The sequence below is a fragment of the Leopardus geoffroyi genome, chromosome C2 (genome assembly GCF_018350155.1).
Source record: "Leopardus geoffroyi isolate Oge1 chromosome C2, O.geoffroyi_Oge1_pat1.0, whole genome shotgun sequence".
NCBI classification, from domain to species: domain Eukaryota; kingdom Metazoa; phylum Chordata; class Mammalia; order Carnivora; family Felidae; genus Leopardus; species Leopardus geoffroyi.
In genome coordinates this window covers 140,282,050-140,296,626 of record NC_059333.1, presented here as the reverse complement: position 1 = coordinate 140,296,626, position 14,577 = coordinate 140,282,050, and positions in this window count along the sequence as shown.

The following is a 14,577-nucleotide window of genomic DNA, read 5'->3' as shown; positions in this document are numbered from 1 at the left end:
TCCTAGATACACTGGGGGCTCAGGTTGTGACAGCAATGTCTCTATAAATCAGCAATGCTGGGACAGCTGGCGATCCCGACGAGAAAAATGGAAATGGAAAAAACGGAACAAAACAAAACAAAATGAAATTAGATCTCCACCTCACTCATCCTGAGGAGACTGAACACCTGTATGCGAAAAGCAAAACTTTAAAATATTTTCATAACCTTAGGGACAAGCAAAGATCTCTTAGCAATGACACACAAAAATGCAGAACTCAAAAGGCAGACACATCCGAGTTCATCAAAATGAAAACCATCTGTACTCCAGCAGCATCGTGAAAAAGTATTAAAAGACTAACAGCAGGGGTGCCTGGCTGGCTCAGTCAGTAGAGAGTGCGACTCTTCATCTCGGGGTTGCAGGTTCAAGCCCATGTTGGGTGCAGAGACGAAAAATAAAATTTAGGGGCACCTGGATGGCTCAGCCAGTTAAGTGTCTGGCTTTTGATTTGGGCTCAGGTCATGATCTCACAGTTCATGAATTCGGGACCCACATCAGGCTTTGCACTGACAGTGTGGAGGCTGACTAGGATTCTCTCTCCCTCTCTCTCTGCCCCTTGGCTGCTTGTTTTGTCTCTCAAAGTAAACGTTAAAAAAAATGAAGACGATTTTTAAAAATAAAAATAAAAAAATAAACGAACGGCAGACTAGAACATATTTGCAACAGACAAGCAGGTGAAGGATTACATTTGGAATATGCAAAGAACTATAAATTATTTTAAAAAAAAGGACAAACGAACAGAAAAACAGCAATAAACAAGGGCAGGCAGGGCACAAAAGAGGATGTCTGGATGGCCAGCATCTCCAGTGAAGGACATGCTCCCGCCTTAAATCATCAGAGAAACAAATAACATTTAAAACTCCACAGATCTGCCATCAGATGAGTGGCAATCAACAAGTTGGAGGAAAACCAAGCAAGAGGATGTAGGAAAGGAAGACAGAACTGCTGACACCCTATCAGTCACGTCATCGGCGCAACTCTGCAGGCCAACTGACCAAGACTGAGAACGGGTGAATCCGCCTGTGCGGTAGGAAATCACAAGCCAGTCTGAAATATCTAAGAATTGGAAACAACCGGACTGGACATCAAGTTGGGAATAAATACACCAAAGAATGCTCATGATGAAACCCTGCAAGGCAACCCCAGAAATGAAGGAAGACTATTTGTGCTCATGTGACTCCAGCTCACAACAGAGTGAAAACAGCAGCTTCTGGAAGGATGTACATTCATGCAAAATGATACCCTAGCAACTCTGTACTCTGTTTAGGACCTATATCCACACAGTCAAGTATAAAACCAGAAGAACACGAAGATGATGACCAGGTATGCCTTGGGGAGGGAGGGAAGGAGGGTTTCAGTGGACCTACAATATTTGTTCTTTTTCCTTTTAATTATTTTTTCGTGACAAAATGTCAACATTTGCTTGTTGGTTTTAGGTCCATGTTAAAGTTTTTACTCTGGGTTAGAAATCGTTTTCAAGCAAATACAAAGTATCACTTAGGGCAATGGAACTTTGAGAATGGATGATGAAGTTTGAGGTTTTCTGGATAGAATTCAGTTCCTAATAGTTACGGGATGTTAAATGATTAAGAAATTGGGATGGGGTGGGGAACCCAAGGAAAGAAATCAGAGAGGAGAGGGAGAAGAAGAAGAAGAAGAAGAAAAGCTTAATGAGGGGAGACGTACCCTGGCAGCACTGTGAGATTCCAGAAATGACAATGCCATAGAGGGGGACCCAGAGCCCAAAGGCCACCTCTCTGCTTATAGGCCTCAACCTCACGTAGTTAATTAACATTTGTTCATACAGGTAATCCATAGCTTTGCTTCCTACAGTCTGTTATGAAGGTTTCACCTACTTTGTCCCTTCTTTACCATTTAGTAATTGGGTCTGATGCCTCCTTTTCCTTACCTCTACGAGTTTGTGATCAGGCTTTTTATATGGCAGCTCATATAAAATTATCCTGTTATTTTACCTCCGAGTTTCTTAAAAGGTCATCAATTTATACTGAAGATTCTCTTATGCAGATTTATAGCAAGGCTGGGTGAATCCAATAAAGCCCCATCATCAACACCAGCACCCCTTAAGTGCCCGCTGGGTTCTGGAACATGTAGTGTAGATGTAAAACGTGCCGGCAGGCCCCCAAACGCTCTTTTATTGCTGTATCTCTATTTATATGAAGTGCCTTTCCTTTAAAGGACCTAGGGATCTAATTACATGGTCATAGCCAAGGACTTAAGAATATAATAGATCCAATAATTTGTTATTAAGTACTTGGATATGCTAACTACTTGCATAGCTTAGAGGCACCACGGAGGAGGGCGTTAAAGACACTGAGAATGAACCTATCAAGGTGGCAGCATCTTCAGAAAGCCTACTTGAATAAGCACAGCCTCAATCAAGTAGCTTATGCTTCAACACATTTGTAATTGGCCAATGATTTGTTTCTATGGGGTAATACCCAATAATAATATCCAAACACCAGGACCTTTATCACATAATTAAATATCTTTAGTTCTATTCTACAGATAATTCAGAGTAAGGATTTGAGGGGAAGAGGTGATCCTTAATTTTAGTTGCTCACAATTTTTTCAGATGTAGTAAACAACGCCTTTTCTTGAGAAAAGGCTTAGTGCTACGGATGTGCACCTTTTCCTATCCAGCTCTTAACACAGTTCCATAGACCTAATATGAAAACCCAAACATTGCATTTATTAAGAAGATGAAGATTTAAAGGGTGTATTTTTGTTGCACCTAGCTTTTTGCTCATACCTGATGCTTTTAAAGAAAAGCAGGGAAAAACAGACAAAGAAGTGTTAAAAGTTATCAAGAGAACCCTCTCCTTCCTGGAATGTGTCAAGTGATAAAATATAGTAGGTGGAACCATCTTAACCTACTAAAGCAGCAATTTCATGTATTCAATATTATGTAATACCGCCGTGGCTCGAGTCCATAAATGCAATATGGTTATTTGTTAATTATAACATATTTTTCTCAGCTCCTCTACCCTGGGCTGGGGATCCTCCCAGAGCAGAAGAGTTGGGACTTCTTCATGGCTGACAAACACAAAGCTCCCTCCCAAGCTCTAAGGGGTGCTTCACCTGCAAAAAAAGGGACAAATCTTCACTGTATGTGATAATATAGAATGGTCTTCGGACCTGGCCCAACTGCGACTCCCATTCTTTGTGAGAGAAGTTTAACCGGGAGACAAAACTCTTCTGAGAATTAGGACGAGGCAGTCTCTGAGGGTCTTATACTTTTTCATTATTATTTTGAGAGACAGAAAATCCCCAGCAGTCTCCACAATCAGCAGAGCCCAATCCAAGGCTTGATCCCATGAACCATGGGATCATGGCCTGAGCCACAATCAAGGGTTGGATACGTAACCCACTGAGCCACCCCAGGCACCCAGGAGGATTCTCTCAAGTGTTTTTTTTTTTTTTTTAATTTATTCTTTATTGGTAATAGTTGAAGGCCTGATGTTTGCACAAGGTGAACGCGTCAAGTGATTGGAATGGAGAGCAGGCTCTTCTTCAGAGCAACATCATGTCAATACTGCTTTTTGAGGGGGAGCCAGGAGACCATCTCTCAGGCTTACCTTATCCACACCACAGGCCTCGTATGGCAGGTGCTGTGCTGTGTCACCCAGGAGGGATGTCAAGAGCCTCAGACAAGCCCACACTTACACAGCACATTAGGGTTTGCCATTGGCTTTGCATAGACCATCTCTGCTATACGTTTGGGGAGCGAAGGTGGAACAGGTGGACTTTGCCTTAGGTCGTATCACCTCAGCGATGGAAGATGGCCTCAGATCCAGAACTGAGACTCCAGGCCTGCTCAGTCCGTACCCTACCTCCTTACGTCACTGCATCAGCTTGGCTGGCCGGCCCTGGCCATGTGCTACGGCCAGCCGTCCATCACTGGGGCTGTGGGTCGTTCCTGCTCGACCACCCACCTCTCACCCATTGCTAGACTTCACACCTAGCAAGGGGGTGGCACGGATGCTGGGCAGGAGCGCTTTTTCCTCACACCTTTCTGCATTTCCCAACCCGATGGGACTAGCCCTTAGGTAGCTGGGAGCTAGGCAGACCTACATTTTAATTCCTGAACTGCTACCTACCAGCTGTGTATCCTTGGGAACCTCATTGTGTCTTTGTTAAGTTTCTTTCCTTTGTAAAAAATGGGACTATAAATATCTCCTTAGAGTTTTGACAACGAAATAAGTTAAAGCAGTTCAATTGCTGGTACACGATGAAGAGAAAGGTTTTATTTTTCTTTGCCTTTTTTATTGCCTCCCCCCATGCTCCTCTTCTGATTCTGTTTCTTTCTTTCCCAGGCACCGAAGGGAAAGGTGGTCTGTGGCTGTACAATATTAGTTGATTTCTTAGACAATTCTAAATAGTACAACTCTCATCAGCCTTGGCAGAAGTGGAGTCTTGGCATATCTATAAAGGGAAGGTTTGCTAAGCTAAAGGGCACTAGTAGGGACAGGCTAGGCTTCTACTACAGAAACAACCCCAAGTCACAGAACAGGTTATTTCTCACGGCATGTAGTTTACTGTAGGGGCATGGGGCTCCCCACGGCAGCTGCTTATATCCTGTGACTCAGTGGCCCTACCTGTTCCTGTCACGTGGTTCCATCAGCCAATCGTGGCCTCCACTTTCCCTGCCCAAGGGGAAGAGAAACTGAATAATCACACGGAAGCTTCTTGCTGCCCCACTGGGAAATACCACCCACCTCCTCTGCTTACACTGTTTGGGCCCAAACTAGCCAGAATACCCTATCTACATGCAAAGGGGTGCGAAGTGTATTTTCATGTTACCAGGAGGGAACACAAAGGAGCACGGTTAGGTGAACACACCGGCTTGCCCCTGCCCTATCAGTGTAATTAGGAATTCAGGGAGGGGCTCCTGGCTTGCTCAGGAAGAGCATGTGACTCTTGATCTTGGGACTGTGAGTTTGAGCCCCACATTGGGTGTAGAGATTACTTACAAATAAGTAAAACTTAAAATACATCTAAAAATCTACTTGTATACATAAGATAACTAAGATACGGCAAACAACCATCAGCAGGTAAATGCATAAACTAATTGTCCTATATCTACACAATGAAATACTGCTCAGCAGTAAAAAGGAGTGAACTATTAATATACACAAGAGTGGGGCTAAATCTTGAAACAATTATGCTGACTGCAAGAAGCCAAATGAAAGGGGACTCTGTTGTATGAACCCATTTATATGGAATACTGGAAAATGCCAACAAATCCACAGTGACAGAGAGTAGAGCAGGGACTGCTTGGAGACAGGGATGGAAGAAGGGATGGATTATAAAAGGGCACAAGGAAACCTTGGGAGGTGATCAAAGTTTTATCTTGATGTGGGTCTCCTTTCACAGGTGTTTATGTATACCAAATTTTATACTTGACTATATACAGTTTATATTCCTCAAGGATACTTCAAGTTAAAAGGACTAAGATATAGGTTCAAAATTATTTGATGTAGTATTTATTCCTGAAGAAGCTCTTTGTCTCCTTTGAGTTTTCTGATTATTTGAAAGCCATCAAATGGCATTTCATTACACACATTGAGTAGTCTCTTCCCCACCTCCATACTCTCTGTTTGCTCTAGATTCATTGCAGAAAGACTGCTGTCCAGGGCTTTACAACCAAAAAAAAAAAAAAAAAAAAGTAGATTTAAATCTTGGCTCACCACTTGCTAGCTGCCTGGCTTTGGGCAACTTACTGACCTTGAACAGGACACTTATTACCTCACAGAATTGTCATGCAAGTAGGTGTCCAGCTATTTCTGGGAGCCTACCGAGCATTGCTCCGACCTTACACACCTGCTCCTTCCTGTCAAGCCACTGAAACTTCCTATTTGGTTGTTCTGCTGGTTTTGAAAGTGGTTCATATTCACTCATTTCCAGTCCCTGTACTAAATGCAACAAAATTTAACAGGTTTCAAGACAACTTAGTCATCAAATAAATCCGACTTGAAAAACATCAGAAATATAAATACCTGTGATGAACAGGGTCTCAACACTTTAAATCAAGACCATCCTTGTCCCTCCCGTTTCCTTATCGAGCCCTTCCTCCAGTTCTGGCAATCCTCACTGCATCTAATTCCTTTACACCTGAGGTGTGAAATGTCAATACCCCTGGAATAGATGAGTACTATCTCAAGACTTTCGAGTATTTCTTCAAGAGCAAGGCATGAAGGAATTGGAATCAGGAAAAAGGCTAGAACTGGCAATCATGTAATTATTATTCATCATGGATTTTTCTATTTTTATTTAAAAAATATTTCATAGATATTATTACTGAGGGTTTTTTTTAGAGGCCCCTTCAATTTTTGTGCACCCTAGTCCTGGCCCTCCATAAAGACCGTCCGTCCCAAAGTTGCTTGGGTCAGAAGGACAGCAAAGGGAGGTGATGCAACGCGTAGATGTGCCAAGGACTTGGAAGTGAACACCCGAGTTTTAGCTCTTTATTCTGTCGTTGTCACTAGCGGTGTGAGCCTCAGGAGACAGGCTGTGGGTCTCTGCTTTCCCAGCTGTGACATGGACAGGATGGTCTCCCACTGAGGTGGGGTGAGAGGAAGACGGTCCTGTACTGGTGAAGAGTATAGACCCTGGAAACTGGTTCTCTGGGTTCAAATCCCTGTTGAGCCATTTGTTAGCCACATGACCTCAGTTTTCTCATCTGAGAAGATTAGAGGAGATGCTAATACTGATCTCCGAAGACCAGGCTATGGATCAAGAGTCGATAAACGTAAAACTCACAACCGGGACGTGACACAGTATTGATTCGGGAAATCTTTCCAACCATCCTTACCAGCAACCAGTTGTTTTAAGGATCCAGTTTTTCAGTATTCTCAGCGAAAGGGTAAAAGCCCTTTTGCAGGCTGCAAAATCTCACTGCTAGCCATGATTATCACATGGCCTGAAAGGACATCTAAAAATCGATTCTTCTGCTGCTGGCTGGGTTTTGGTCCAGCCCAATTAATTGCAAAGGATAAGCTGGAAGACTGACAGGTCGTGACTAAATATTAATCTCTAATGAAGACAAGAGGAAGGCCGTCCTTCTCCAAAAACAACCCCAATGCTGCAGATGCCCGTTTTCACATCCATTTCTGGCTTTCCCCTCCTTTGAAGACAGCACTTGAAACCTCTTTTGCATAACTGAATCTTCAAAAGTTTACAGACCCATAAAAGAAAGCAGCTGAAGGGAACCATTCAAATGAAGCTGCTTAGAAAAGTAACTGATAGAGTTTCAGAAATGGAGGGCTTTCTGTAGAGTAGAAACTGAAGCTGAACATTTGAAAAAATAGAAGAACACTAAGGTACTTGTTCATTTGATTTTGTGTAATTCATCTGAACTTTTCCATCAATATGAAAAAAAAAAAAAAAAAGCAATGAGGTTTTCCTGGGCCCAGCTCCTCTCTATAGATATTAAAAAATAACCCCTGAAAGAGAATTAAAGTCGCTTAAGTGATTGTTCTCCACTAAGAAACTGCGGACTAAACTTTGTGACAACAAGGACAAGTCTTAAAGCAGAAATGAAATCGATAGATATATGGTCTGTGCCATTATATAAATGCCTATGTTGAAGTTTAGTACAATGGGAGCTTCTTAGAGATTGGTTCCATTGCAAAAAGAAAAAAAAAAACTTAAAAGATGGACTCCATTCTATTTGGGAGAAAGTGAAGTTTGAATTTCAATTCCCAATCCGTGCAAAAGTAGCAACATTTAAAAAAAAACAATTAGCTTGACAGGTTTTTTTTTTCCCCTCCTGAGTGAGGGCACACAGAAGCCCCTCCTTCCCTACATGCAATGGCGCCCCCCAGCGCTCCTGTGACCAGGATTCTCCACACTGGGGGCCCAGCCTTGCTAGGGGAGGACAGAGGCAAGATGACCACCACCAAAGAGATGTGACTGGATGGCCATGCTCAAAGAAAACTAGATGCTTTTGGAGCGGGGACGTGGGGCTTCCCTTACTGCCTTGTCCCTTGCTCATCCTTTTAACACCAACTCCTAACCAACACAGAGTGGTTTGTGAATCACTGAATGGTTATGAAGAACTGGAAAAGGACGGACTCTAAGGACAAAAGCATTTAAAGAGGATGCCTAACAGGAATGTTTCCAGAGCCCAAAAGAAAACAAACCAACAAACAAAATACCAAAAAAACCTCTTCAGAAAAGTTCCCACATGAGTAGAAGCTAGTTTAAGCTTGGCTCTCCTGGCTTGGATGCCCTCTTCGCCTCTGAACACTATCCCCATCCTTCCCCTCTGCTGCGGAAAACCTCACCTGCCACCTCAGGAGGTGGTCTTGACTCAACCAGTGTAGACACAGGATAACTAACTCCCAGCCATACTTTGCCCACGGCCTGGGTATTTGCTCTCGAACACTCCCGGAGGGGCTTCGGCACCCCTGCGTCACACTCAAGTTCCGTTAGGGAGGTCGCAATATGCTTCTTTATTCTTTCTGGGTTTCAATGCATAGTTCAGCTGTCGCCAAGATTTACATCGTCATAAAAATGTCAAAACTAAAAGTTGACTCAACCCACAATTGTGACATAACCCTACTGGGAAGACAGGGGAGGGAGAGTGTGTGTGTAAATAGTGGCGAGGCTGGCACCAGGAGGGAAGGGAAGGTGTGGCCACGCTAAGGCCTAATTTTCCACAATAGGAACTAAAGGATACTTAAAACTGGGGGAGAAAAAAAAAGGGAACACATTCAAGTATAAACACTCTAAGAAATAGCTCCAAGATTTCAAAGCGCTTGCCTCTGGAGAGCAATATTTAAAGATAGGAAGGGTAGGAGACTGCTGTGTTTGATTGTTAGTTTTGTAGCACTATTTAACTCAAAACTCGAATGTGTGCTTTGAGAACAAAAATCAAATCCACCCCTCCTTCTCAAAGGTCACCCTTTCGCTACATAAAACCTTGAAGTTACCCCTGGTCTTTGTCTTGGGCTACGTCAAATTCACAGACCGGATGGGTGTTCTCTTTTATCCAAAGTTAGGAGGGAAAGGGCTAAGTGGGTTTCGTCACCCTGTTGAGGGGGCAGATTACTGGTGACCCATCATCACATCTTCTTGATAAAAAGAAGTAACCAAGATCATCTGTCATTATTTGTTATTTGAGAGCCAGAGAGCGAAAGTGGGCAAGCATGTTACAAGCCAGTGGGGGAGAAGAGCCGAGGGAGAGGGAATGCCACGCTCAGTGTGGACCCCGACACAGGGCTTGATCCCACGACCCTGGGATCATGGCCTGAGATGAAATCAAGAGTCAGCTGTGTCACTGTCTGAGCCACCCAGGCGCCCCATTTCACCATTTGTTTTTTTAAGGAGGTGGTATCCATTATGCTCCCCAAAAAAAGTTCTATAACGAAACTGAAGTACAAAGTCAATGCAGCATTAGGAACTTCCTAGCAAGGGGAATAGACAAGAGTGCTTTCCCATCCTGAAACATTTTCTTTTTTTTTCAAAACTTTTTTTTTTTTCAATCTTTATTTTTTATTTTTGGGACAGAGAGAGACAGAGCATGAACGGGGGAGGGGCAGAGAGAGAGGGAGACACAGAATCGGAAACAGGCTCCAGGCTCTGAGCCATCAGCCCAGAGCCTGACGCGGGGCTCGAACTCACAGACCGCGAGATCATGACCTGGCTGAAGTCGGACGCTTAACCGACTGCGCCACCCAGGCGCCCCTCCTGAAACATTTTCAAGGGAAAGCCCTTCAAAGGGGGCATCCAGGAAGGGATTCCGGTCTTCCACGGGTGGGAGACTAGACCAGATACCTTCCCAATTCCACCCAATTCTAAGATTTTAAGTTGCTTTAGAGAAGGGTCTTACACTTGTGGATTAGACTGCTGCGTTCACAGTCCTTTTACCCACAGTATAAAAATTCAGTGACAATTCAGTGCCTACTCTCCACCCACACCGTTCCCACAGGTGTGGGGCATTTGTCAACTATGATAAGAGAAGCTTAGAAGCCACAACCCTGTATATATTTGTTTCACACTCTGTCATTATTACAGCCTGTTTTAACAAATGAAGGTAAAGTACTGATGTCACCCTGAAAACTGGTCATAAATCTGCCTGATTTGGCCTTAGTGTGATTCATAAAAGTCTTTTGATGTTCTGGAGATCCCTGTTACACAGGAAATGGCCCAGCTCTGGACTCATCGAGGAAACAAAAAGTCAAAGACCAGTTCTTTTTTTTTTTTTTTTTTTTTTTTTTTTTTTTTAAACTAAGTTCAGCATGTCTAAGCTGTTCTTATAACCTTTGAATCAGCTATCGGGGAGGGGGGGGGGGAAAGCCAGATTAATTGCAGGGTGTGGAACCAGGAGTCAGACCTTGGTTCCAAGCCCAGTTCTGCCACACTAGCTATGCAATCTTGGGCAAGTTACTTAATCCCTCTGGATATAGGTTTCCTCATCTCTAAAATGGGTGTAACATCTGGAACAGTTAGGTTGCTTTCAGTGTAACAGAAAAAAGCCAACCAAATTGGCTTCAACAATAAGGAAATTTATGGGCTCAGACACCAGTGAGTCTACAGATTAGGAGGTTTTCAGGGTGGTTGGTCCAACCTTTCAGCCGTGTCCTCAAGGATCCACAGTCTTTCTGAGTCCATACTGCTGTTCAGCGTCGGGCGCATTCTAACAAAGTTCCCCTCAGCACCACACACAATGACAGCCACAGGCAATCCTGGTTTTCTTGTTCATATCCAGCTGAAGATACAAACTGGCTGTCTGTGGCTTTCTCTCCAACCCAAAGGGGAGGGGGCAAATCCAAAAGCCCCAGCAACCTTGTCCTGCATCTCAGAGCCAAACTGGTCATAAATCCATTTCTGAACCAGTCACAAGGGGAGGGGATTGCACTGATTGGCCTAGATTAATCCAGACCACCCAGTGGATTTGGCATCTATGTCCCAAACCTCTCGGCTGCCACCCAACAGGAGGGGGGCGGGTAGACAGAAGGAGACACCCTGGTACCTGAAACAACATCTACCTCACACACAAGTTCACTGGGAGGAGAAAACAAGAGGACACACACAAACGCAGGTGAGGTGGTGGCCAAACAAAAGTCCCTCCCCTTCCGACGAGGGGGGAAATGAACTCTAGCATTTGTAGGGTTGGTCTCACCAGGATGAGCTAGGAGAAAGCAGTCCAGGTCCCCTCCACGGAGGACATGAAGACATGACTGGCCAGAAATGCCCGGGAGCCTCTATGAGAGGCACAGCGGGGTCCAGGTTGAACTGCCCAACATAGAGTTTGCGCAGAACTCAAACCCAGCTTTCAGGCCTTCCAGCTGGGGCTCACCGTTAGGTCTGTGGCAGGCGTATGACCGCGGGGGCTGACCCCACTCCTTTCTCTAAGCCACCTGACTGCACGACCTGGCCCTGGTCAAGGAGGCACAAGGCTGCTGTGAGGCTCTTGGGAATGATCTGGCTTTCTTGATAGCGATGCTCCTCTCTGCCTTTCTCCTGCTGACTGTGGATGTGGCAGCTGGGGGGGCTGCACTGATCTCTAAACCACGTGGCATACCCAAGGTATAGCAGGGACACCAGCCCAGATGCCAGCAGGCACCCCCTTCATTCAAACCTTTACTAGGTCAAGCCACCGTGCTGGCCATCAAACAGGACCACTCGGCTCTCCCGCTGCAAGGGGCATAATGGAAGGCTTTGCTGCTTCTCTTCTGGATCCACCAACACATTTCTGGGAGGCCCACTTCCCACAGGCTACTCCTGGCCGGTGACTGAACAAGGCCCCCGGGTCGGCACAGGCTCGTTCCTGAGAGACATGGGCACCCTTCAGTGGGCAACACTGCATCGGGGACTCCCCCGTCAAGCTGAGCTGCCCTGCAGTGTGACACCGTCTACTCCCCCTCCTTCCTTCCCTGGTTCCATCTTACCTGCTCACATCAGACCTGCATCCCTGTCTTTCCTCACCTTCTCCGGCCCCTCTTCTTTATCCTCCCCCAGCGCCGCTCCAATCCATCTCTGGCATCTCTACTCCTGTCTTGGCAGCTGCCCCTCAGAAGCCCTCCAAAATGCAGCCATTGTAGTCTTCTTCCATCACTTGCTACCACAAGCTTTCCTAACGGACTCTTGGAAGATCCCTATTCTCAGGGCAGAAATGCGGGGCTCCTGGGTGGCTCCGTCAGTTAAGCATCTGACTTCAGCTCAGGTCACGATCTCATGGTTCATGGGTTTGAGCCCCACGTCAGGCTCTGTGCTGACAGCTCAGCCTGGGGTCTATTTCAGATTCTGTGTCTCCCACTCTCTCTGTCCCTCCCCTGCTTGTGCTCTCTGGCTCTCTTTCTCGCTCTCAAAAATAAACCTTAAATTTTTTTTTTTTTTAAAACAACAGAAAGGATTATGAGAAAGCAGTGTGATTTTTAAGGGTCAACAACAACAACAACAAAAGACTCTCTCCTTCCACATTCTAAGTTGAGAAACAGATGTGCAAGTCAGTGATCAAAAGGTCCACTCTGTTACCGCAAAAGCTGGAGCTGAAGCCAAAATGGCCACGACTTTCCACTGAATTCATACTCACTGAAGACCACTCCCAACAGCTGGGGGACTGCAGATTCCAACATCCCCTGCTGCACACCCCTACTGCTCCCAGCACCCCCTCCCCACCCCCAGGACTAGGGCCTGCGGGGACGAGAGCCTCCAGCCATCAACACCAAGATTGAGAGCCCAAGGAGGGCAAGACAATGCATGGGGGAGCAGGGTCCCTTCGTAGCGCTGACCCCACCCTGCAGGGTCATGTGGGCTGATGGGGCACCTCCATCACCTCCCGAGGTCGGTGGGACTGCTGTTCCTCAGGGTGGATCCTGCGGGAGGCTCCTAGGAGCAACTTTTCCAGGGCCCCGGAGAAGTAGAAAAGCTTGTTGCATGAACTAAGACGATGGAAGGGACAAAGACAGAGGACGCGCCCTCCACCATCACAATCCTGTAGCCGTGGCTCACTCTGCCCTCAAGCAGCCACCGGGTCGGTGGTGCCGAGAAGATGTACTCCAAGAGGACTTTGATGGCAGGTCCCGACTTGCCATCAGAGGTGTAGACACAATGCCACAGGCTCCAATTCTGCACGGAGACACTGATGGCTCCCTGTGTGCTTTCCTGTTCTCTTCGCGTCGTCCTGATTTGATCCACCCTGGATTTTAAAGTTTATTTGCTCTTTATGCACTTCTGTAAATCATCATAGATCCTTTCTGGAACGAGGTGTGGGTTGGATAATTGTCATTTATATAAACAGGAGTAGAAGGGCACCCGGGTGGTTCAATTGCTTAAGTGTATGGCTCTTACTTCGGGCTCAGGTCATTACCTGGTGGTTCTGTGGTTTGAGCCCCACACCAGGATCTGTGCTGACAGCGTGGAGCTTGCTTAGGATTCTTTCTGTACCCCTCTCCCTCTTGTGATCTCTCTCTCGAGCGTGTGCGCTCTCTCGAAAATAAACGTTTAAAAAATACAGGAGTAGAGTTTTAGGGCTTTGGGGCCAGGCTGTCTGGGTTCAACAGCTTTATTATTTCCCACTGTGTAACTTTGTAGGAGTCTGTGCCTCAGTTTCAATGGTGGCAAAATGGACAGAATAAGAATATCACCCCAGCAAGTAGAGGTGAAGATTCAGTGAGCTAGCACTGGAAAACCCTTAACACAGCGAGCCCTCTGTAAAGGCTAGTTATGGTTTTTATCACAGCAGGCACACCCTACTGTCTGTGCCAACCCTCACGGATTCCCGCCACAGGGGACTAAAGCGGGACTTCCACAAGGTGACACACGAACAACGATTACTGATGTATCGAGGGAACATCACTGACGGATCTTGGACTAGACTGGCCAGAGGAGAACAGCCAGTCTTAACACAATGACTGCTGGAACTGGGGGAAGTTTGGACCAAGGTTATTTTTCCAGAGAGGCACAATGTTCCCTTTTGAACGGCTGAAAAGCTGTAGGGTTGGGGTCTGTGGAGGTGGTGGGTGCAAGATGAGGTCATTAAAAGAGAATTTGAGGGCACAGGGTGCCAAAGATACGTGGGGATGTTCTCCACACGTTCCAGTGGGGAGGCTGTGCCTACACGCCCTAATGAGGTTCAGGTGTGAAAGACCAGGCATCATCCCTGTTCTAGAATCAGGTGCTCCAAGTGGAGATAAAGTGCCAGCACCCAGGGAAAGAGACTGCAGCCTCTGAGTGCCTAATTTAACACAGGAACAGGGAGAACCCTCTAAAATATGCAAAGTGCCTTGCAAGAAAGAAAAGCAACCCAGATCTGAGCAGTAATTCTGTTGCTAATTCTGTCTCCGATATTATGTATAAAGAACATGAACAACTGGGAGCGTTTGGAGTTTCTCAAAAGCCTAGAAATTCAATCAAGTCTCCCCCAGCTAGAGTAACCAGCCCTTCTTGTTTGATGTGTAAATTATAACAAGATTTTTCATTACACCAAAGCAGGAATTTACAAGCTGCGAACGCGTATCTAAGAGTGTCAAGTGAGAAGCTACTTGAACACACACGCACACTTCAAGCTAT